This window comes from Cavia porcellus, unplaced genomic scaffold (genome assembly GCF_034190915.1).
Source record: "Cavia porcellus strain 051 isolate PalLab524CR breed Dunkin Hartley unplaced genomic scaffold, mCavPor4.1 scaffold_24, whole genome shotgun sequence".
In the NCBI taxonomy this organism is placed as follows: Eukaryota; Metazoa; Chordata; class Mammalia; order Rodentia; family Caviidae; genus Cavia; species Cavia porcellus.
Genome location: NW_026947507.1, coordinates 15,472,871 through 15,495,697, shown reverse-complemented (window position 1 = coordinate 15,495,697; position 22,827 = coordinate 15,472,871). Strand labels below are relative to the sequence as shown.

At 33.7% G+C, this 22,827-nt stretch overlaps 1 protein-coding gene across 16 annotated transcripts in view; it reads left to right on the top strand.

The window, feature by feature from the left end:
• Tenm3 (teneurin transmembrane protein 3) overlaps positions 1-22,827 on the top strand; it is a 2,467,413-nt gene that overhangs the window by 1,494,428 nt on the left and 950,158 nt on the right. For all 16 annotated transcript variants that reach the window (XM_063234704.1, XM_063234707.1, XM_063234699.1 and 13 more), the window contains one exon: positions 7,963-8,125. The gene's annotated coding sequence lies outside the window, so the exon portion shown is untranslated. The remainder of the gene's footprint in view (positions 1-7,962; positions 8,126-22,827) is intronic.

Sequence of the window (22,827 nt, the reverse complement as noted above, 5' to 3'; positions counted from 1 at the left end):
AAGATAAGATCTGGAATTTGGTATTTATTTGACTGTTCTTCAGCAGTTTTCAGCATGTAAAACAGGCATTTCTGATAATTACACAAATACTGTAAAAGTCTTGTTCTTAAGACTACATACGCATATTAGCCAGAAAGAAGCATGAATTTGATATACATTATGGTTAAATCATTTTTGTATAAAGAATTATGTCATAAGATTCTTTACTCAGACTGTATCTATTTTGTAATGAAGGAGAATAAAAAACAATATGAGGTACATTTGAAAAGTCAGAACTGAAAAATATTTTTGAAGTTCTACAGTATTTTATGAAATAGATAAATGTGCTACTTTTAGAAATCCCTGCTAAATTCTAATATTAATGCAAATTTCTTATATGGTGTGAATAAACATTTTAATAAGCTAATACTTTATAAAGTACAGTTAATTTCAATGAGTATTTACTAAATACATATTTTACATAAGAAAGAAAATGGCTTTAATATAATGCAATAAATTAGCCTGCTTTTGTCACATGGAGTTTTTGTCCCAAATGTTGACTGATTAAAAGGAATAACCATTTCCTTTGCTATAAAATAAAGTAAAACTAGCACAGACTGCTGTTCTATGTAATAACAAAGTAGTGAAGAGACAAATGAACATTTTTATGAATAAATTTCACACTGAAAATTATTATTACAGTGGTTCTACCACCCTGGGCACCAGAGTGGGTTCTATAACTTAAGGGACCATATAAGATTAATGAGATATGGTCAGGCTGTATGTTATTTATATATCAATCTCAAGCTTACACTCAAAACCTCAAAGGCAGAAGGAATCTAAAATTAAACAGGAAAGGAAAAAGAATTTGAGTCCAAAGAAAAATTCTCTGCATATATTTTACTTATCAGGCACAAAATCAGCCGTCAAGGTTTTCTCCTAGTTTGTCTTCCAAATTGCTTTAATTACAATGTGAAAAATGAGACTCACTAGCTATGGTGACTGACAGAATTGACTGAATTGATTAGATAGTGGATGAGAGAAAAGGCTAAAAGAATGTATGAGATATACGGTAGGAAAATATATATACATAGCACCAGATTTCAGCAAGAAATGACTGTAAAATGTAGAAACACAAGAGACAGTCTACTGACTGAAGCCATTTAGTGAATCGACAGACTCTTACACACATTCACTCTTGTGGAATCCTATTAGCTTAAATCAGATTATCTTAAATGTATTTCCTGTTTCTTAATTCACAGAAATGTGTTGTGCCTTCATTTTTTTAAGATTATAAACAATAGAGATAAAAACATACTGCTAAATAAAAGCCTAAGTAGCCTCTCTTTTGAAAAGTCCACTTAGCCAGAATGCCCTTCTCATAAATCTGATAAAGCCATAGTCAGTGCAGATATATTCATATAATTGTTAAGTACCTAGTAAAAAGAGATTCTCATTTAAAATGTGTATTACATTTGCATTTGCACTGTTAATATGGTAGTTTGTTCCAATTAAAGGAAAATTAGATAGCAGACCAAGAAAAGAGAGGCAAAATAATCAGAGTAGTTTCTAGCTGCCTCAACATGACAGAACTTGTTTTGAGGTAAGCATGGATGAGTAGGAGGTAGATATAGAGTAAGAAGATTAATGCTGTGATTAATTGGCTCAAAAAGAAAATAAAACACATGCAGCATTTTAAGAACCACCAAATTACTTTCAGACCATTTTCAGGCTATTGTATAGACATTAATTTATTTCCAGGAGATAATTTTTGTATATTAGAAAGATTAAAAAGTCAGCAAAGACCCATCGTTGCTTTATCCATTATTTATTGAGAAGGAAATGAAAGAGAATGGACACAAATTAAAGTTGCCTAACTCTTATGAGAGTACTCTGATGTGTTCTGATTTTATATGGCCTGAAAATGCAGATGAATATTGGAAGTTGCATTTTTACCCTTGGACCTCTGGAATTCAAATCATTTTATAAACAATTTCTTCAAGTCAAGGTTCCTACCATGGAAAAGGTAGACTTTATTTTTCTTTGAAGTTTGGAGATAGTTAAATATAGTTAGGTATAACTATAGACAGGTAAATATAGTTATATATAACTAGATATAAATATGTGACTAAGTCTAATCTTCTGGATTCTATTTACATCAAAATAGGATCTTAAAATGAAGTTATTTTCCTCAGCTGTTTTCATCATCAATTTAGGCTGTGTGTTTGAAAGACTTGACAAGTTTATATATCTTTGTAATTCTAGCCATTGCTTATCACTATAGACTAGTGCCATTTTTCTGTGATCATTTTATCAAGAAAAGAGTAACTGAACTTACCCAAATCTCAAGAGAAGTTGTTAAATCATGCAGACTCCTGGGCTCTATTTTTTCCTTAGATAAAATGTGAACATGTCAAGGTCTGGGGATCAAAATTAATACTGTCCCCAGAGTGCCATTTCCTCTTGTTGGCACCACTTAGCTCTGGGGTTGTTACCTCTGGACTAGTCTACAGAAGCAGAAAAGACTAAGTGGCTTACCACACATACATCTGGGCAAGGGCAGCCCCAAATCTAAGACCAAGAAAACTCAGTCTTACTGTTTTGGACACACCAGATCCCTGAAATAATGCTGTTGTTGAGAATTTGATTCCTAGTCTTTGTTTTTCAGAACCTTTTAGATTGTACTTGAATAATTATTCAAGACTTTTACCAAGAAATTCTGACATTATGCATTTAAAAATGCAAAATCCATTAAATACTAATATGCTGTGACTCAAATCTTTGAAAGAAAAAGTTCTTTGTTTGCGACTTGAAACCTGCCATTCTATTTTATTATTGCAGAAGTTCCCAGCAGGCATATTCACCCAGATTTAATTATTAAGCCATAAATGTATCTTTGAAAATTTCCCTTTATACTGAATGCCTAGAAGTAATTTGGAATTGGTTTTTCAATCATCTTATATGGCAAATCAGACTTCCATATACAGTATATTTTCAGAAGTTTCAGGGAAGTGAACATCATTGAATTCATGATAGATGCATGATGTCATTGCAAATACAATAGGTAAATATGGAGAATAATTGGGAAAATACATTTAGGATTTAAATATGTCAATATTTCTACTATAAATTGGAATATAAAAAGGGAAGTATCTTTTTTTAAAACTTAGCTTTTTTACCCCCAAAATCTTGAGAGACACTGCATCCTGTATGTCTAGGGGCTCAACAAAATTTCATTGAATAAATGTATGTGTGAATGGATCAGTCGAATTCTCCCTTCTGCCCACAATTCACCACTACATGGTCACATTTTTTAGTACTATCAATAAAAGTTTAAAATTTTCTTGGTGAGCATTAAACAAATATACATATAAACATGCATATATGGAGTTAAAGATTGATTATTAAACTGATATTGGCTACAGAATACTAATTTTCTAAGAGATTTACGTTTTGCATGAGAATATAATTGGTTCTATAGTACTCTAACTATTAAGATTTTCGATAATATTAAAAAATTCTCCACTATTTTCTCTTGCTATTACTTATTGAGAATATGAGAATAAGAGATATACAGCTCAGCTTTGGTACAGAGTGGAAATGGACTGAAGAATAACCAAAAATTAACTTTAAAATCTCCTGTGTATAGTTCTACAGCAGTTCCAAAGAAATAGACTCATAAAAACAAAGCTTTTCAAATGTCATGACATTTACAAGATTATTTGGAAATATTGAATATTTGTTGAATATTTAAAAGTTCCCCACTTTCTTCATTTCTTACAAGAAAATCTTTTAAAATTACTAAAGATGCAAGTAACAGCTATAATATATGAAGAAAATGCAAAATACTTTTATATGAAATAGATTATTTTAAATTAGAGAAACAAGTGAAGGTTTCCATCTCTAATTTTTACCACTGTGATTTTATCTTTAAAGGTATGTTTGAGTAGTTTCACTACAGCTCACTTTTTTCAATTAGAAGGGTCTGATATTTTAATTCAAAAATTACATCGGAACATGTTTTCAGAGTACATTACTTTACATCTCCTATGTGATTACTATTAAGGTAGGAAAATATTATAAGAAAACTTTTTGGTCCTTATCTCATTCAATATAAGTAGATAATTGTTAACTTCACTAACCTAATGCCCATAAAACTTAAGGATTTTTCACCCTCTAATAATTTTAATGTCAAGAAAGTTACTAGAAACTTGTCACTGTTTTACGGTCAAAATCGGGAAAAGTTTTTAAAAATGTGAAACTTACTACAATCCTGACATCAACACTAGGGTAAATCATTTATTTATTATTCTGCCTTATAAACATATCAAAGCAGAAAACCTCTAGGCTCATGTACAATAAAGTATCTCAGCACTAAAACTAAATAATAAAATGTCAAAGATAAAAGACTGATAACCTATCCAAACGTCCTCTCTCCTACATGCCCTAGGAAAAAAAAAATCTCTCCAGCAAGTAGACTTTTTAGTTTCCTTCCCCAAACCTACCCATTTTAGGAGATCTTTGAGCAAGACTTGATTTTCTTTCTTGGCATTAGGGGACTGAATTAGAATTCATAAACTCTGTTGTATGGGATTACATTAATAGAAGTAAGAAATAATCTAATAATCCATTTCACAATAGTCAGTCTAATATTGACAACTCAAATGTTGTGTTTTGTCATGCAAAGGATTCTAGAAATTCTAGTTTATACTGCTTATGAGTTTTTCAACCCAAAGTTCTAAATATCTAATTTTTTCTTAAACCATATTCTAATGTGAAATTTCTATCCCTTCTAGAGTAGAGGAGTCCGACAATAAAGTTGCTCTTTCACATTTAATCACCAATGATAAGAGCCTAGAACTGGGTCAGTTTCTCTACAGCTTCATTAGAGCCTGCCTTTTGGATATAAGTCCTATGAGTGTAAATCTGTGGCAAATTAATATATACTAGCTTGGCTGATATCAGTGAATAAATTAAACTAACTTACTGGCCCACCTAGTTATATCTTATATGAGTAGGAGCACTGAATATTTTATTTCTGGAGTCACACAGCTATAGGCAAGTGTATATACCTTCAAAGCATTAAAAACAGTAATAACAACTCTGTTCTATATGTGTTCTATGGAAAGCAGTGAACAAATTAAAAACTTGAGACAAATTGAGACCCCATGAAGTGACTGTGAATCCTCACTGTTACATAAACCTCCAGTTCATTAAAGTGATACATAAAACAACTCTTGGCATTGAGAAGAACTCAGGGAAGCTCATTAAAATCTTTGAAGAAGAAATTGTGCCATGTACTTTATGGTGTGACAACTGCCATTGTTTTTTGCTAAGTGGAAAAAGAGCAGAAACGTAAGTAGTAATATAAAATCACTTTCTGGAGAGAGGAGATCTTTGGTCAAGGTAAAGATATGATAGAATTGCAAACTCCACAAATCTTTGAAAACAGATGGGACCGAGGATATAGCTCAGTTGCACAGCCTTACCTGGCAAGCCCAAGTTCCTGAGTTTGATTCCTAGTACAGATAGGATAAGATAGGATAGGATAGGATAGGATAGGATAGGATAGGATAGGATAGGATAGGATAGGATAGGATAGGATAGGATAGGATAGGATAGGACAGGATGGACAGGACAGGACAGGACAATGATGTAGATTTCCTTTAAGTGTAAGGGAGATGTGCCAAGTTACTTTGCTTGAAGTAATTACACTGTTGTAAGAAATTCAGAATATATCACAAAGCCTAGTATGGATACATTGTTCTACTTTAAAAAGTCCCACTAAGCTGAGAGAATTTCATGTAGAAAAACAAAATTTCATTTTGGAAAAGGCTTACTTTTACCCACTTTGCTAAAACTGGGTTCTTATGGAGTTACAAATTGAGCAGTATGAAAATTTGTATCTCTGGCTGAAATCACAAAAATGGACTGTGGACTCTGAAGCCAATTCCTTCTGTCGTGTTCTTAACCAAGAAACATGGTTCATAGAAACTGGGAAAGAGCATATAAAGTAGCAGGCATGGTCAGTGTCTCTAGAAAGAGCCTTCATATCCCAAGACTAAGTGTAACTAAGGGAGGTGACAATACATGACTTGGTACCCCTGATATTTTTTTTCTTTAAAAAAATGCACAAATGTCTACCAATTTTAAAATGGCCTATCCTCAGCCTATTACAAAGATAGTTTAAGATTTATTAGAAAACTAAAACATTCCTGAAGTAAACAAATTGTACACAACCATATGGTATGATACTATACGTATTAGTATTATCATCTAGACATTCTTGAGTATAATATGCTCATTAGGTAAATTTGACTTTGTAATATAGCTTGGCTTAGATGCAAATAAAAAGATGCATTTAAAGACACCCTAATTATCCCCAAAGCAGGATGTTGTATTACATAAATTTATCAGGCACACAAGACTGGTGAAACCAGCACAATTGCCAGCTTGTATCAGGGGAGTGCTACTATACCTATTGTGTAATACACATTATACAGCACAATAAAGGAGGCCAAATAGCTGGGAAAATATGTGAGGGAAAAGAGTTAAGAAAGAATTATAAAATACCTTTATGAATATTAACATAAATGATGGGTTATAATTTTCCAGTTTTATTCTTCTGAAAAATTGTCTACATAGTAATGTTTTCACTGTACACTATCATTTAGAAACATACTACAAAAACCTCATACCTGTAAAATCTATAGTTTCTTTTGTCAGGCTTGCTGTTGTTATTCAGTACGTGTCAGGTGTGCTAGTTAGGTGGCAAATTTATAGTGTATACAGTAACTGGCTTTCCTAAAACCCTCCCTTAGAAAAACAAAATGAAATATAATAGCAGTGAAGAACCCTGGAACTTCTGTTATTTTGAGCCAGGAAGGAGAGCTTTCTATAACATCTGCCTATTGCACCAGTCCTGTTTGTTAGAAAACCCTCATGATTATTACATCATTTATATCATGTTCTTTGTACTTGACTTTATATTTCCCCATTGTTTGTGTGTTTCCAAAAGCAAAAATATCAGATTTGGTATTTCTGCTTTTGCTGGTGCTGACTTTCTGGAATATTTAGGTTTGGGAATTTTTTTCATTATTTCTAAGACATATTGCAGTATTTCTACATTTGACACTGTTTCCCTTTCGTTTCCACTATGTGCTTTCTCCTTGGTATCGGCAAACTCCTTTGTTTTGTTCTCTCATGCATGTATTCTGACCCCCCTCCTAGATTAGGGGGGAGGGAGGGGTTAATAGCTATTAGTAGATATATTTCCCCTCTAGAATCTGGACTAGCTTTTAAAATTTGTTTTCCCTCCCTTAATTTATAAATATTTTAATCAATAATGTATCCATTATTTCCCAAGTGAGCCCTAAGGAGTATGTTTGATGGCCTCACACAAGCCATTCCAGGAGAACAGCCTCCTCAAGCAGCTGACACCAGTGAGCCTAGCTAGTTTTTACCTCTCCAGAGTCCCTATATTTTTAGGTTAGCCAGCAATGGCACACTCACTCCATCACTGAACCAGTGAAATTGATGTGTTCGGCAAGTTCTCTCACTCTCTTTTGCTGAACTTGCTTATATTGTCCATTGCATATTCATTCAGAAGCTGGCCTGGAACAAAAAGCCAGTCATCAGAGAAAAATACTGCCTGTCCTCCGTGTTGTAATTGCACTTTATCAGCATCAGCTCTGCATCAATAATTAGACAGGGGTCCAATAATTATTTTGGCAATAAAACAAGAGTCAAAACTTCAGTGATGTCCATAAAGTGATTGTCCAGGGGTGGAAACCAGTGTTTACACTTGATGCTCCCGCATTTACTCATAATGTCACAGGTTATTGAGAACTGGTACCCTTTGTATTGTTTGGAACATTCCTTTCCAGTTGTTGCCTCTCATATCAGCTAAAGAATTATATTTGCTTTCATATATGACATACTTCCTTTTAAAAATCTAATTAAAACTTTCTTTTTGGTCCTTAGGTAGAAAGATGGCTCTGTTGAGATGAGCTCTTAATTAATGCACTGAGAGCCTGCGAGTCCCACCTCTCAACAGAAATGATTGACATCCAAGGATACATAAATTACACTAATTGAGCTCTGCTTCTATATAGGCATTCCAGCGCTAACTCATCAGAGAAGCTAGGTGAGTAGACCAGCATAGAAAGTTATCTCAATATGTTCTATGTTTTTCCAAAGGGAGGAAGAAGAACCTTCCAGGCTGTTGCACATTTATTATCAATGAAGGCATTTCTTTTCTTCGATTTTAAAATGTAGGTTTTTGTGTTATAGTCTTTTTAATTATAAAAATTAGCACTTTTGCCATAACTATTTATATTTAAATAATCACATTCTCTTTATAATTTTTAAACAGCTAGACTTGCAAGTCAATTGCAGTATGCAAAAATAACTTGGCATCATTGGTTGATAGTAAATTATGTTGCTTAGCAACCATTGCATATGTTTTGAAGGGATTGTTTGAAATAAAATTCAATCTTAGTCCCTGAATTTAGGTTTCAGAGATTTACCTAATTGCAAACATACCTAATCCTTATTTTCAAAGGCCTTACTAAAATGTTTCTTTTATGCTTATTTTATTGTGAGAGAAATTTATAGGTATTCGAATGTTCTTACTTTCATGAAAGCTAATAAACCACTTAGACTATCTTAGTAATTTATTACCTTAAAATTCTGAAGTAGAGCTATTCATTAATACAGTACATTATACTATATTAGACCTCCCATTTATATTTTGAAGTTTTATTAATACTTTTATTAAATGTCTTCCATTTGGAAAAAAAACCTGCTCTTTTGATTATTTTGATTATATTTCAAGGAAAATGAATCAGAATTTCAGGATATTGATTATTTAGAATATATCACGTATATCATTCATGTGAAATATAAATAGGACTTTAGTTTTACTATATACAAATTTTAAAGAAGAGATCTAATGTATGATGACTTTAAAGAACACTAGATTAAATAAAAGCATAAAAATGATACTTTAAAATGGAAAGATGTGAAAAAAGTAAACAGTAGGAAAACAATAGAAAAAATAGCTAAACAGTATAGATAATCTAGTTAAGTTGTAGAAAATAAATAAATGACCAAACCTAAACATTTTAAAGATTTAAGCTGTAGAGAAAAATAAGTAGAAAAAAACGCAATAAAAGGAAACAAGACTAGATTCAGAAAAATACTTATGGGGCCCACCAGGAACTAGGAACAACAATCGAAAAGGATTCTTTCAAGTCTCTAGATCTCCAAAACATTCAGGAGAATTTGTGGCTTCCAAGGTTTCTTTTTCACTCCACTGTACTTTGCTTTGCCTTCTGTTTCAAATTGGAGAAAATGTGCAGCCCCATTAAAAGGAAAAATCATGAGATGGCTGCATTTCTGTCAAAATAGCTTTATTATTACCTGTGAGAAAATCTGAAGTGGAGAAAAAATGGAGAGATTTCAGGAAATCCTGAGCTGATAATCTCATAAAAAAATATAAAATGCTTTTAACATCAAGACTCTCTCAGTATGACTGAAATGGAATAAAAGTGGAATACCTTTTTAACTGGGAGATCTTTTTGTACTTTAGCAGCTAATAGTATCATGGTATAATATAGCAAGGCCAGCAAAATACAAATAGTATAAAATTTCTGTTTTTAAAAATTATTTAGGTATCATGAGTATGAAAGCCAGAGAGTTTACTTTTACCTCTATAATTGCATGTTCGTTATATATTCCTTTATCCTATTATATGCTATGCAAGGTATAGTACTTGAAGTAGTTTTCTATGCAATTATGCTCGGCATGACCTAAATCTATTCATTTCTCTTGAGAATTTATGTATTTAATAATCATGAAAAGACAGTATTACTGTGGGCTTCATTAGTCTCCTATCTGCAGAAATATTTATTAGTGGAAGAAGTAACCATATGTTCCTGACATCGGCAGATAGTTCTACTTAAATTCACCTGTTTTTAATTCAGTTAATAGAAACTCAAAAGATACTTTAACAATGCTATGGTGGTGATAGCATTGGCTATAAGTTGGTAAGATGTATTCAAATTCGTATCAACTTTTCTTCCTGTGTATTGGGTAATTAGAGTGCTAGTGTCTGACAGAAAGCCATAAGTCATTACGGAATGAAGCATAGTCAGCACTAAGACGAGCATGGGCCACCTCGGCTCGAATGGAACCATTACCGTAATAGCCTATCACTCAAGCTAATAAAATCAGCTCTTACTCTATTCTGTTTCTGGACCTGGGCTTCCAGACCCGCATTTCCAATAGCTACATCCCAATCGTTAATTATTGTTTAGTTGATACGTGAATGAAAAGAGCAAATTTGATTTGGTCACTCTCTACACAGCATTTTGAAAATTCACTTAACTCTTATCAGATCTTCAGAACGGGAGCATTTATCCTTTACTTTTTATTTATTTTTCATTTGTTAGGCATCTTATTTCTTTAGTTAGAATTCATATAATTCAGGTAGGTAACTATGTAGTTAATCGGACAGTTTGTTAATCCTCACTGTTTGACCTCTTGGCTATTTGTTTGCAGCTTTAACAGCGCTGTTTATGAATACATGAACTTATTTAAAACAATTGTTGCCTTTTAAATAAAGGACTTTCAGAAAAAGCAACAAATGTTCTATAATATCTTGTGTCACTGTCAATATAATTTGTGTTGCCACAATTTTAATTTGTGAACACAAATTATTAGGAAAAAATACAGAAGTTAATAATTACTACTTTTTAGGGTTTATTTTTATAGAAATGTATAATCATTGAGTAATCTATATATCAGTTATGCATTCACACAATGAAAATTTATTGGAGGTTTTCTGTGTACTAAGCATCATTCCTGGACTAGGATTATGACAATAAATCAGATAAAAAGCCTCTCCAGTCCTCACAATGCTGCCCTTCCTGTGGAGACAAAACGAGTACAAACAGAAAAAGAATGCACTTATCTGGAGTGGGTTGAAAAGCACCATGAAGAAAAATAAAATAGGGACAGATTATTAGCAGTGCTATTATAAATAAGGAGGGTTTTATTGAGAAAGTGGTAATTGAAGAAGCACACAAAGAGAGGTGAAGTTAGAAACCATGCAAAGGTCTGGGCAAAGAGGAGAAATGACACATGCAAGGGTGTCTGAGGAAAGTGTGACTGGTGGTGAAAATAAGAACAAAGGGAAGAATGCAGCTGGGATGGCCAACAATGTGGACAGGAGGAAGGGCTGTCCACACACAGCTATAGACAACCGCAGGCCACATTGCTCCAAATTTTTAATCCGTGTATGATGGAAAGCTTCCCAAAAGATTTTTCCTTGAATGTGTAATAGTGAAATATTTTGAAGAGAGAGTCAGTGTTAACTGATTTTTCTGAAATTTTGTTCATTTTCCTATTGTGGTAATAAGCTTTTTTTTTTTTAGTGGCTAAAATTTAAAATTAAGGAAATTATCTTTTCATACGTATAGTTTACTCAAAGAACTTGACTTACTTTTTGATTTTATGTATAGTATTCTTGACTAAATTTTTCTCTGTAACTTCTGGGTTTTGCATCCTATTTTGAAATATTTTACAAGTTTCATAAAATTACTTTGTAGTATTTTTATGGTTCCATTTTCCACATTTTGATACATTTAATATTTGTTTTACATTTGATTTACATTTTTCTTTGACTAGTTGACCAGTTATTTCTATTCCATTTATTTAAAATATATTACTATACTATTACCATAATCAAATTTATACATTTATTTGTATTAATTAAACTCACACTGATCTCTCATTCTTTCATTATGTCTCCTTCAGTATCAAACTATTTTAATTATCCTATCACTGTAATCTATTTTACTATAAGATTAGTTACATCTTGTCTAGCAAAGGATACTTCTAGTTTTGAAACTTATTAAACCTACAAACTTTATTATCACTTTAAATTTTAAAAATTATTTTGATTTTAAATTTAAGTTACTATTAACTGCAGAGACAATTTTGATAACTCACAGGCAAATCTGACAATTTTGAGTTCAATATTTTTGCACTCTATATAATGTACTTATCCAAGTGTATGATAGTTCTCATCACTGACTTATTTTTTTTCCTTAATAGAGTTTTAAGGTTTGCTTTTTTGAATCCTACACACTTATTAACTTACATTTATTTTGTGATTACATATACATAAATACTTCCTGAGTATTAATTTGATCAGTAATATCGCAGAGAAAAGAAAATATTGAACACCCAGGTGCCATCAAACTCATATATTAACTTGCTCTATAGATGGTAGACTGTTTCTTATATATCTAAATTATGAATTCCAAACATACAACATTTCCTCATGTTTTTGCTAGTGGCAATTTGTACAATAGCCAAAAGGTAAATAAAAGACAGGTTTTTCATGATTTCAGAGGTAGGTGTACCTGAAATGAGCATCCTGTGTACATAAAATGAGTAAGTTATAAAAATAAAATATGTTAGGTAGCATAATAATCTATAATATTAACAATCCAATTGCTTGTCATGTAGAGGAAGGTTGTGCTTTAATTAAGCAATAAGACATGACAGAGTGTGAGTTATGGAGTAATAATTCTTATCTAGTATACTGTTAGACAAGAGGCCGAGAGCCAGGTGTCACGGCATATACCATGCATAAATTATTATCCTGTAATTCAACTCTCAAAAATTATAGAATAATTCTCAAATATTTTTCAAATAGTTTTGATAAATAAGAAGTATAAGTTACATATATTTCTTAAGTTCTCAATTAAAGTATATCTGCTATATACAGGATCAAGATGCCTAGAAAAGCTAAGAGGAAATACAGTGAAGATGCCTTAATAATTGATCATTCCCTATATAATAGTGTTAGAGAGGAGAATGTTAGAAAGATAACACATTAATTTGACTTGTTCCCATATGATCAGAAAAGAATGGTGAAACTAAATGTTGAGACATTTTTAAAAGGGTTCTTTCTGGCTTTTTCTTTCACAGAGCAATACTATCGAAGAATTCTAACATAAATCTTTTCTAGGGAAAAAAAATACGTCTCCCTGAGAAAACTTGGCAAGGGGTGGAGCAATTTTACAGAATTTGGGGTTCTTTTAAAATCAATGTGATTTGTAATCCTAATGCTTTCTCCTGTAACATGCCATTTGAAGGTCCTCTTTTGTAAGGACATTAAAACAGATTTCTTATCACAAGAAAACACATTGTTTGAAATACTCCTTTTTTAAAAAAGAAAACTCATTTCTGCCCATTCAAAAGAAAAATGTTTGAGGGCAAGTATGTGACTGCAATAAAGAGAAAGTGTCTACTTGCTTTTCATCTGCAGAGCACTCTGGCTAGTAGTGTTTCAAAAGACAGCTTCTTTTTTAAAGTCATTATATTCTTGTGCTTTTATCGCCAATATTGTATACTTTTAGAAGGGTTGCTGTGTTAACAAGTTTAGCTTCTTTGTGAATATTTCAAGATGAAAGTTGTATGGCAACATTAGGCCATTTTTATCAGGCTGTGTTAAATTAACACACTTTATCTTCAAATTTGACCTCTTTCTGTAAGAATAATAAGTATAGTTTAAGTGACAGATCAAATAGTCCTTGACAAAGTGTTTTTAAAACAGTCCTCCTATACCTCCCTTTCCCAAAATATGTGTCCTCATATATGATCATGGGACCACTAATAATGTATTCCTCTGCTAATATTGGGGTCTCCACACTTCCCTTGTTAAAATAACCTCCTCAACCCAATGATAGAACCCAGTTATCAGTTATTAATATTTTAGCAGAAGTCCATTTATCTATATGCTTTTGTTCATATAGAGAGAAAATAGAAATGATAAAGGTGTGCTCTATTGGACACAAAAAGAGACAGTTTCCAGCCATGAAACTCAAGTGAGACCTTTTGGGGAGCGACAAACCCTCACCTGCTGGCACAAAGTGGTTTGAAAGCACACTTGGTTTGTGGTCACAGTATCAGATCCTTAAGAGAAGGGAGCAGAACTATGAGTTGTGCAGGCAAGCGTGGAGCATGGGTTACTTAGCGCCCAGGATACTATGGCAGTTATTACCTGTAAAATGATCATTAGGGAACCATGGTATAAAGTCACACAGTAGGCTCGCAATAAGACACAGTATGCCACAGGGTAAAAGCAGAGCACTTCTGGACTTTTAGAAAAGGGTAATCAAAGACTTTGTTTTCATTTCTACATGAACATGCTTTTAACTCAGGTTATATCTACTTCTACAGAGATAGAACTATTCAAAATATTTGAACATAAAATCATTTGTGAAAATAATCATTTCACCAGTCAACTGCTTGTTCAAACTGGCACCATGTTTGCACTTCAGCTATTCATACCACACAGTAGGCAATCAAGATAGCATTTTACAAGTTTATGTTTATTAGGAGAAATTCTTAACTTTCACTTGATGAAAATCTCAATGCTAGAGATTTAGCATCATTACCTCATAAATGTTAATAATGGTGCTGTGGAATTAGGGGCAATTTAGAGACTGAGAAAGGAAGGCTCACCGAGGTCCTTAGTAAGTGAACAGTGGATTTAATCTTTTAACCCACGAGTGTGATTTGAAAGTCAAAATTATTTCCAGTGAATCATATTGTTTCCTTCTTAAGTGAAAGCTAGAATATGTTTTTAAGTTGAATTTAAAAATTATGGACGACTTAAGAAGGGGTACAAATTCTGCCATCTGTCCAGTCTCTGGTCCAGTACTATTTCTGCCATGACCCATTCTGGGAAGCTTCTTCTCACAGTGCTGTTGGGCACCTTCTTTCTGCTCCAGAACAATGACATCTTTTCAGCAACCGAGCAGCAGCTGAGAGGCAGCCATGGAGTAATCAACAGGAACACCAAACTTGTCACATCAAGAACTAACAGTAATTTCTACAGAATAGATGCTATGATCATAGGCAGAGAGCAGAAACTGTCTCTTTACTTCATCTAGATTTAGTTTTATGCCATGTAAATTAATTGCTGTCACACACTGTTGTGTGGTGTGGGGGTTGGAATTGAGTACTTTTGTCATGCTCTTTGGAGGGACTGAGAGGAAAATACTGACCAGTAAATTAAAGACACAGAGAAAAGAAGATATAGAGGCAATGTCAGAACTTCTCTACATGGGCCTGAGCCTCTGCTTCCACCATGTGTGCCTATGTGGCATTGTCATTTATCACCTTGACTCTTAACCCTACATTCCTAACGTCATTTTCCTGCTGACTGTTTCACACTTTTCACTCTATTTTCTCTTTTTAAAGTTCTTATTTTACCAGTAGCAGTTCAAACACCTACTCCTAATTCTTACCCTATGAAGGCAGTTGTTTTGTATTCTTAATTTCTTGTTGTCACTCAGCTATGATTCTTTCCAGCATAAAGTTTAGAAGAAAGAATACAAGTCTTAATTTTTAACAAGGACATATCTTTTTAACAGCATTTGGATTTAAAATGGAAAACAGTCATTAATCAAGAAATTATTTTTTATATAACAATAGTGTCGTCTTACATCTTGGAGGTTAACAGTATAATCCCAGTTTTATATTCTTGAGCTGCTACAGAGATGGCCAAAGCAGAAAACAAAATTATAAGAAAACAAGGTCAATTATTGCTAGAAATTTCAATTTTTGCTTCCAAATTAGAAAAACAAACATAGATCTTTTAAAATAATGACACATTAATGTGAACAAAAGGAACGAAAACATACTGAAAACAAAAGAGTCCAAAAATAGCTCAGTGGCAATTTAATAACTGACAAGACCTATTTCATCTTCTGGAAAAGTTTAAAACCTTTACCTGCTGTCGCTCACACCATAGAAATTTAGAGCTCATAGCTGAAACCAAGTATTGGATGCAGAAGTATGTGATTATAACTCATCAATAAATGCATTTGTCTGCTTCATAGGTCTTATATCATTTGCTTAAAAGAAATAAAAATTGTCACTTTTCAAAGTATGAAAAATAGACACAAAAGGCAGAAGAGAACTAAAGCTTCACGGGTACAGACTGCATTAGGACACCTGAAGGTAATCAGATCTGCACCTGGTACTCAGAGAACCATAGGTCAGGTGTTCTTCACACAGGCATACTTTAAAAGTGAGGAAGTTGGTTGAAATCCCACATAAGCAGGCGCTGTCAAGACATAAAAGAGAAAAATATCTCTCCCATGAAAGCAAGAGTAGAGGCAGCCTATGCCATTGTATTCTTATCTCTTGGATTCCCCTCCCAGCTCTCTCCATAACTCAAAACAGGCAGGCAGCAGGCTGTACAGATGGAGCCGCACCCTCTAGATTCCGCATGGAGCATTATAGATCTGGCTAGTTGTCTAGTTAACAGTCAGCTATTTTTGGATAATACCCATAATTGTTTTGCAAAAATAAAAAAAAATATATCTGTCTTCAGTTCAGTATATAAAAATATGTATACAGGTTGGTGCGGGGCTTGAGCTATTCCTCTCAGATTTAGGCTGTGCTGATTATTCAAACTGACTTCCTCTGCAGTCTATTGCAGAGTCACTGTTGAAATCTTACTGTGAGTCATTTTAGTGGAATATTACATAACCTGAGGTCCCTAAAGAAATGTTGTAAGCATGGATTGTTATTTGCGTGGAATTTTGTTTGCTGTTTACTTTGAAATAACAGATGGCAGAGTGGCTTAGAGACTTCCTTATGTGCGATACCAACACACAGTACTGGGTACAATGAGGCACTATGTAAGTAAATGAATGTCAAAATGATGTGCTGGGGTTCCTTAGCCCACAGCCAACACTGGGGAGAGTTCTCCAAGTAACATAATTTGGGAGATTAATGAAACTTGGTTCAGATATGAGGTGAAACATGCAAGGAAAGTAAACTGAGTGTGACAAATATGATCCTTTCAAAATACATTTTATAAACATAGTTTTGTTGGTGGATATTTGAGTCATCTTTTGACCCATATATCAGTTGACCATTCACAAATCTTAATTCTACTAGCTCAACCAACTATCACAAGGGAACATTTGACAAAAGCAAAGTTGAAGTTATCGGTGATTTTGACAAAATAGAAAAAAAGCATAGTAAGAAAAACAACATTTATGTAAGGCCCACCATATTCTAATACTTTGTTCTATATCCCAGTCTCTCTCTCTGTCTCTCTCTGTCTCTCTCTGTCTCTCTCTGTCTCTCTCTCTCTCTCTCTGTCTCTCTCTCTCTCTCTCTCTCTCTCTCTCTCTCACACACACACACACACACACACGTACATTTCCACATATTCCTTGATATGAAGTTGTTCATAGTACAAAAGGAAGAAGACAGGCACAAAATAACCAATGTATACAAGGAAATATGATTTCAGTATAAAGAAATAGAAATTTGGATAAAAAATGAAATATTTCATGGACAAGAATGTGAAATGGGTCTTCAAAAGATGAGTAACATTTTATGGTGAGAAAAAAAGGAACATTTCAATAGGAAGTCTCATTAACATAGGAATGATGGGTGGATATATTAAAGATGTCCATAAAATAGTTACTAGCGGATGGGTCAATAAGGATCATCCTTGGAGCTGACAGGAGGAGATACACTGTAGTGTAACCTGGAGTGCCATGAATCACAGCCGACAACAAAGGCCGACAGTCATGATTTTCATTTTCAGAATCAGACAATCCTAAAGAGTTTCTAATTGTCCCATAGTAACCCATGTGTGACATTTCTTTCCCCCTTACTAGTAATGATCTTTAATTATTATAACCTAAAACCCATAGAAAATTAAAATGTTATTGTATGGACTGAAGGCTCCGCCTTTGACTATTGTTACCTTTCCAAAGGCATTATCAAGAACATAAACTAAATTTTAGGAAGTCAGTTTTCAAGCAAAAAACTGTTTCCTGTCTACCAGTGAGTTCTTTATGTTTCCTTGCCTCAGATTTTAGGTTTAGTTTAGTGTCAGTAGCTTGGGCAATTCCATTATTACAGGACCAGTAAATCAGAATGGTGGAGTCTCTAACCTCTCTAGATATTTTGGCCATCTGATTTTGTTTACTGCCTTTTATTCTAATGTGAATTAAAGGAGAAGGAAAAATTCCTCTTAATCTTATGCTCAGTTGTCTACAGTTGAATTACTTGCAGAATATTCCATTCAGTAATTTTATTGTAACTATTTTAATGTTTACAAAGTGATAGTTTTGTAGATTCAATCCTTTCTCATAGTCTTACTATTTTTGTTCAATAAAAAATAAAAAATTATGTTCCTGTTATACCATAATTTTAGGAAAATAACTCAGGTTGTTCTAGTATTAAATTAAGCCTATCTATGGTAAACAAAGAAGTTCGAGTCAACCAACTAAACACACACACACACACACACACACACACACACACACACACTGTAATAAATGGTTTGAATCAGAACAGAGAAAGTTAAAGTGGCTATTCAGAAACCACACCAGTCATTTATATTAGCTATGCTAAATCATTGCCTTTCGTCAAGAAAAAGCAACCCTAACTCCAACATATAGTCCAAAAGAAGTGTAAGATATCGTGGTCAAGTGAACTAAATGTACCGACTCAGTGAACTCAACATATCCTCAGCAATGTTGCCCTCTTGCCCTTCCCAGACTCTATGTTGTATGGTAATGATGAACTATTACATGTAGAAGTAAACAGTCACATAGACGGCTGCATGTAGTAGCCACTCAGATCTGGGAGGGTTCAATATTAGCAGTGTTTACAAGTCTGCTTGTATTTATTTTCTTTGAGTTGGCAATATGGTCCCTGATTGCTGTCTTTATTTTAATAAGTGGAAAAGCAGTTTAATTGTGTGATTTCTGGTGCCCTCTCACCCTGCAGTTGAGGTGTTTCTTGGGAACTGTGTGATGATTTACCAAAACTCTAAATAATCTTCAGGAAGTGTCTCTGTGCTGGAGAAGTTGACCAGTGACCAAGAAGTAGAGCTCTTCTAATTTCACAGATCAAGAAAGGCAAGTAAATAAATCTAAAGCTATCCAAAACAGAGTAATTGGGGAAACACTTGTTCCTGAATTTTCTGTATCTTTTCTTTAATAAAGAAATGATCAGTTCTCTTCTACCTAATCTTCCTAGTGAAACAAAGAAAATGGTATCTCCCTTCTTATCCAGTAGCCTAAATAAGGAAAAAAAGCAATTATGAGGAGAGAGGCAATTTCGTTTTGGTTCGGCTCATAATTGATACATTTCATTATCATTTCCTTAGTAAATGATTCAATTGATTCTTTATATTTTTTCCTGTCATCAAAACAATGTAGCTTATCACTCTGTGTTTTTAAAAAATGAAACAACTGAAGCTTATAAGGCAGGTGCTGTTGGCAGGGTAAAATTGCATGCCATATACTTCAAGGTGGCCTGTGCAGGCAACAGGAGTAATAGGAATGATTAAACCCTGTCTGATGGGGTTAGGTTTTAGAGCTTTCCTGCCTTATGACAGGTTGTGACAGTCAAGTGGCATTGAAGCAGAACAAACTAGGATGGCAGTTTGCTGTGAGCAGTGCAACTGTCAAAACTGCTGTACAAAAGCAAATGTTAGGGATAACAACCAGCAAAGTTTGCAACCTGACTACTAAAATACTGATGGTCAAAATGTCTTCCCAAGTAAACTCAGGGCTGGTCTCCTTTCTGGGAAAATCTGCTGCTTTGTGTAGGACTGCGAGGCCTTCCTGTGTCTAGCTCTTGACAACTTTCCATATTGTGGCAATGAATCTTTGACAAAATACTAACTAATCCTCATCAACGCACATAAGGTAATAATGTTCATACCCTAGCATGCAGTCCATGTGCCATTTATCATGTTTTGTGTTTGCAGTGATAATATGCAATCCATAAAAAGAAACCCTATCCTTGGGTGAAATCTAGTTCCAATTATGTGGCTGTAAGAATAGGTTATCACACAGACGTAAACCTGCCATCACAAATGGGGTGAAATACTTCACACCCAAAGCGAAAACAGTGAACTTTGCATTGTCACTACTTTCTGCAAAGTTCAAAAAATTTTTTCTTTACACCCATGTGGTTTCACAGGTTTTTATTAGAAGCCACAATAGATGCTTTTCACTAGCAGTAAATGAGAAACCTTTCAACATTGTAATAACATGGGGAGAGCTTCTCAGCCTCTGTCATCCTACGGGAATTTCCCATTGAGTTTCCATAGGTTGCGGGCAATGAGGAGGCTGCCTACAGTGTTCTGTCATCGGCAGACCCAATTTGAGCTTTGCACTATGGTATTTTTCATGTTTGGGAAAGTCACAAGAAAGGGTGATATTCAAGTCTGCAATCTTCAGGGTGCTAGGAGTCTTACCTCTGAAGAGATCAGATTGTCTGGGTGTGACACACACTAGGAATTCTTTTCAGATCTTAAAATCAATTTTTCTGTCAGAGAAAGCTATGTGAAAGACTTTACGCATGCATTACTATAAGCTTTAACAAAGTGGAGTACTCAGCACTGTTAGGTTAGAGTAAGCAAAAGGGTTACCACTCCCGTCTAATTAGTAAAACTAGCAACTGTTAATTTATCAAATATTTGTTAAATGCTTAATGACCTACACATACTTATATGCTCCAAAAAATTCACTGGAGCTATGATTTAAAAGTTTCATCTTCCTTACCTGCAGCAGAAGAGGCAAACAAAATCATTCTACGTTTATAGTTTGAATGGAGAACATATTTTTTTAAAGGGGCAGTAAATTAGCTTGTGCTGGAAGCATCTATTTTCTTGACTTCATCACTGCCAGCTTCCTCTGTTTGTTTGATCAATGATTTGCAAGCTGCTATTATTATTTATGTGTACTACAATTACGACCAGTGACACCTCCCCTTCTCCAGCCCTAAGCCACAAATATGAAAGAAATAAATGCTGTTTATTGTGACAGTCTGCTTTTTGTCTGTGGAACAATGACAAACTGCACCAGTGACAGCTCGCCACCGTCTGTACCACCGCTTCCCACCTCATATCTCAAGTGTTCTCTGGAATCTGACAATAGATGGACTTGAATAAAAATGCTTAGTGAGTCTGTTGCATTCATTTCCTTCCTACGGAGTTCCTCTGGGGACATATGTTGGATGAGGGATGCAAGGCCCAGTTGTATGAGGATGTTTCAAAATTTTTGTACATTTTTAGACAGAGTGGAAGGAGACTCCTTAGCTTATTTAACAAGGCTCTCTAGCCACTTATGTACTTCACTTTATAAGTGCATTTAATTTTAAAATCCCACAGTCTGTATATAGTGGGAAGAGGAAATGCAGATCAGAGTCATTTAGGAATCTTTGGAAAGATTTCCATTTTCCAAATCTGGAAACTTTTAGTACAGCAGCTGTTGTACAGAATGATTGGGAGGACCAAACTGAGGTTTTCCAAAGGGCTTGCACGAATTAGTGTGCTAAATTGTGATATGTTCACTGGATAATAACACCTATGGCATAGAACAGAACAGCACAGAATCACTATGATTTGCATGTATCCATCTTTGAGTTACATGAAGGTTTATAAATATTTGACAAGCAGCTTGCTTTTTCCTGATGTCATTAGGAAAGATTATTAGAAACTAATACTTACATCTGAACTCACAAGAAATTGCATTGAGGGACATGAAATTGTGTTTCATCCTATTTTGAAGTGGTTCTCAAAGTAAATACTCACCAACTGCTGTAATCCCAGACTTATAAAATTACATGCTCACAAATTAACTGCATTTTCTACCACATTTATTTTGAGGCATTAAAAAATCAATACTGATTATTTCCTTGTTAAAAAAAACTCTCATAACTTTCAAAAATTGTTTAAATATTTTGTCTCATTTCAATTCTTTGAAATAAAATCTTTTAGCAAAAACCCTGAAATATTCAAAATACAGTGCAGCCATTTGAAATCCTTTGCAGTTCTTAGAGAACAATTGTAAGTGGAAAGCACAGAAGAAAATAAAAGAAACCTAATGAATCTAGTCTAAGTAAGAATTTTAAAAATGAGAAAATGAAGCAATATGTGACATTAAATAGTTTACTAGTAGAACTTAAGGTATGGTAGAATCAAATATCTCATGTGACAATAAATGTAAATAAGTTTTCAGTACAGCCTAACATGTTCATACTGAGATGAAAAACAAAAATCAACTATTTTTAAAGAAACATTTAAAATGAAGTTTTTAAAATGTTCAAAAACATTAAGGATAAATGAAAAGTATCTGATAAAGTTAAAACACATTGAATGTTTGAATTCCTTGTCAATATCTTCATGTAAGGAAGATCACTTATAATCATTATACAAAATGAAGAAAGTATCACTGAAGAAAGCTTTCTGTTCACAAAGATGAAGAATTAGAAATTTTTGCACAAACCCATAATAGCTTTGTAATATACATAATTCAAAAGCTCCAAGAAATACAACTGAATGATCCCAAATGATTATAGTGACTTGGTCTGCCACGTTCTCAGTATAATTTAAAGCACAGGAATATGAATAATACAATCTAAGGATGTATGTGTATGTATGTGCATATGTACATACATGTGACCAAAAGGAGATGGATAAATTGATAGTTAATGAATTTATATCTTAGGTTTGCTTATGAATTCATACAATTTTCGTATCAATGTCTTATAGATGAGAAAATAAATGCACTGTGGACAGATTACTCACTCGAGGATGCTTGGCCAGAAAGCAGCAAACTAAGATTTAACACAGAAAGTCTGGTTCTGGAGCCCATTGCCTTGAGACTTAAGCATCATGCTTCCTATAAAGAATGCATACATGGGCTGTAAAAAGTAAAACCACAATATTTGTTGAAACTAGCAAATTTCAAATTATAAAGATTACCACACTATATT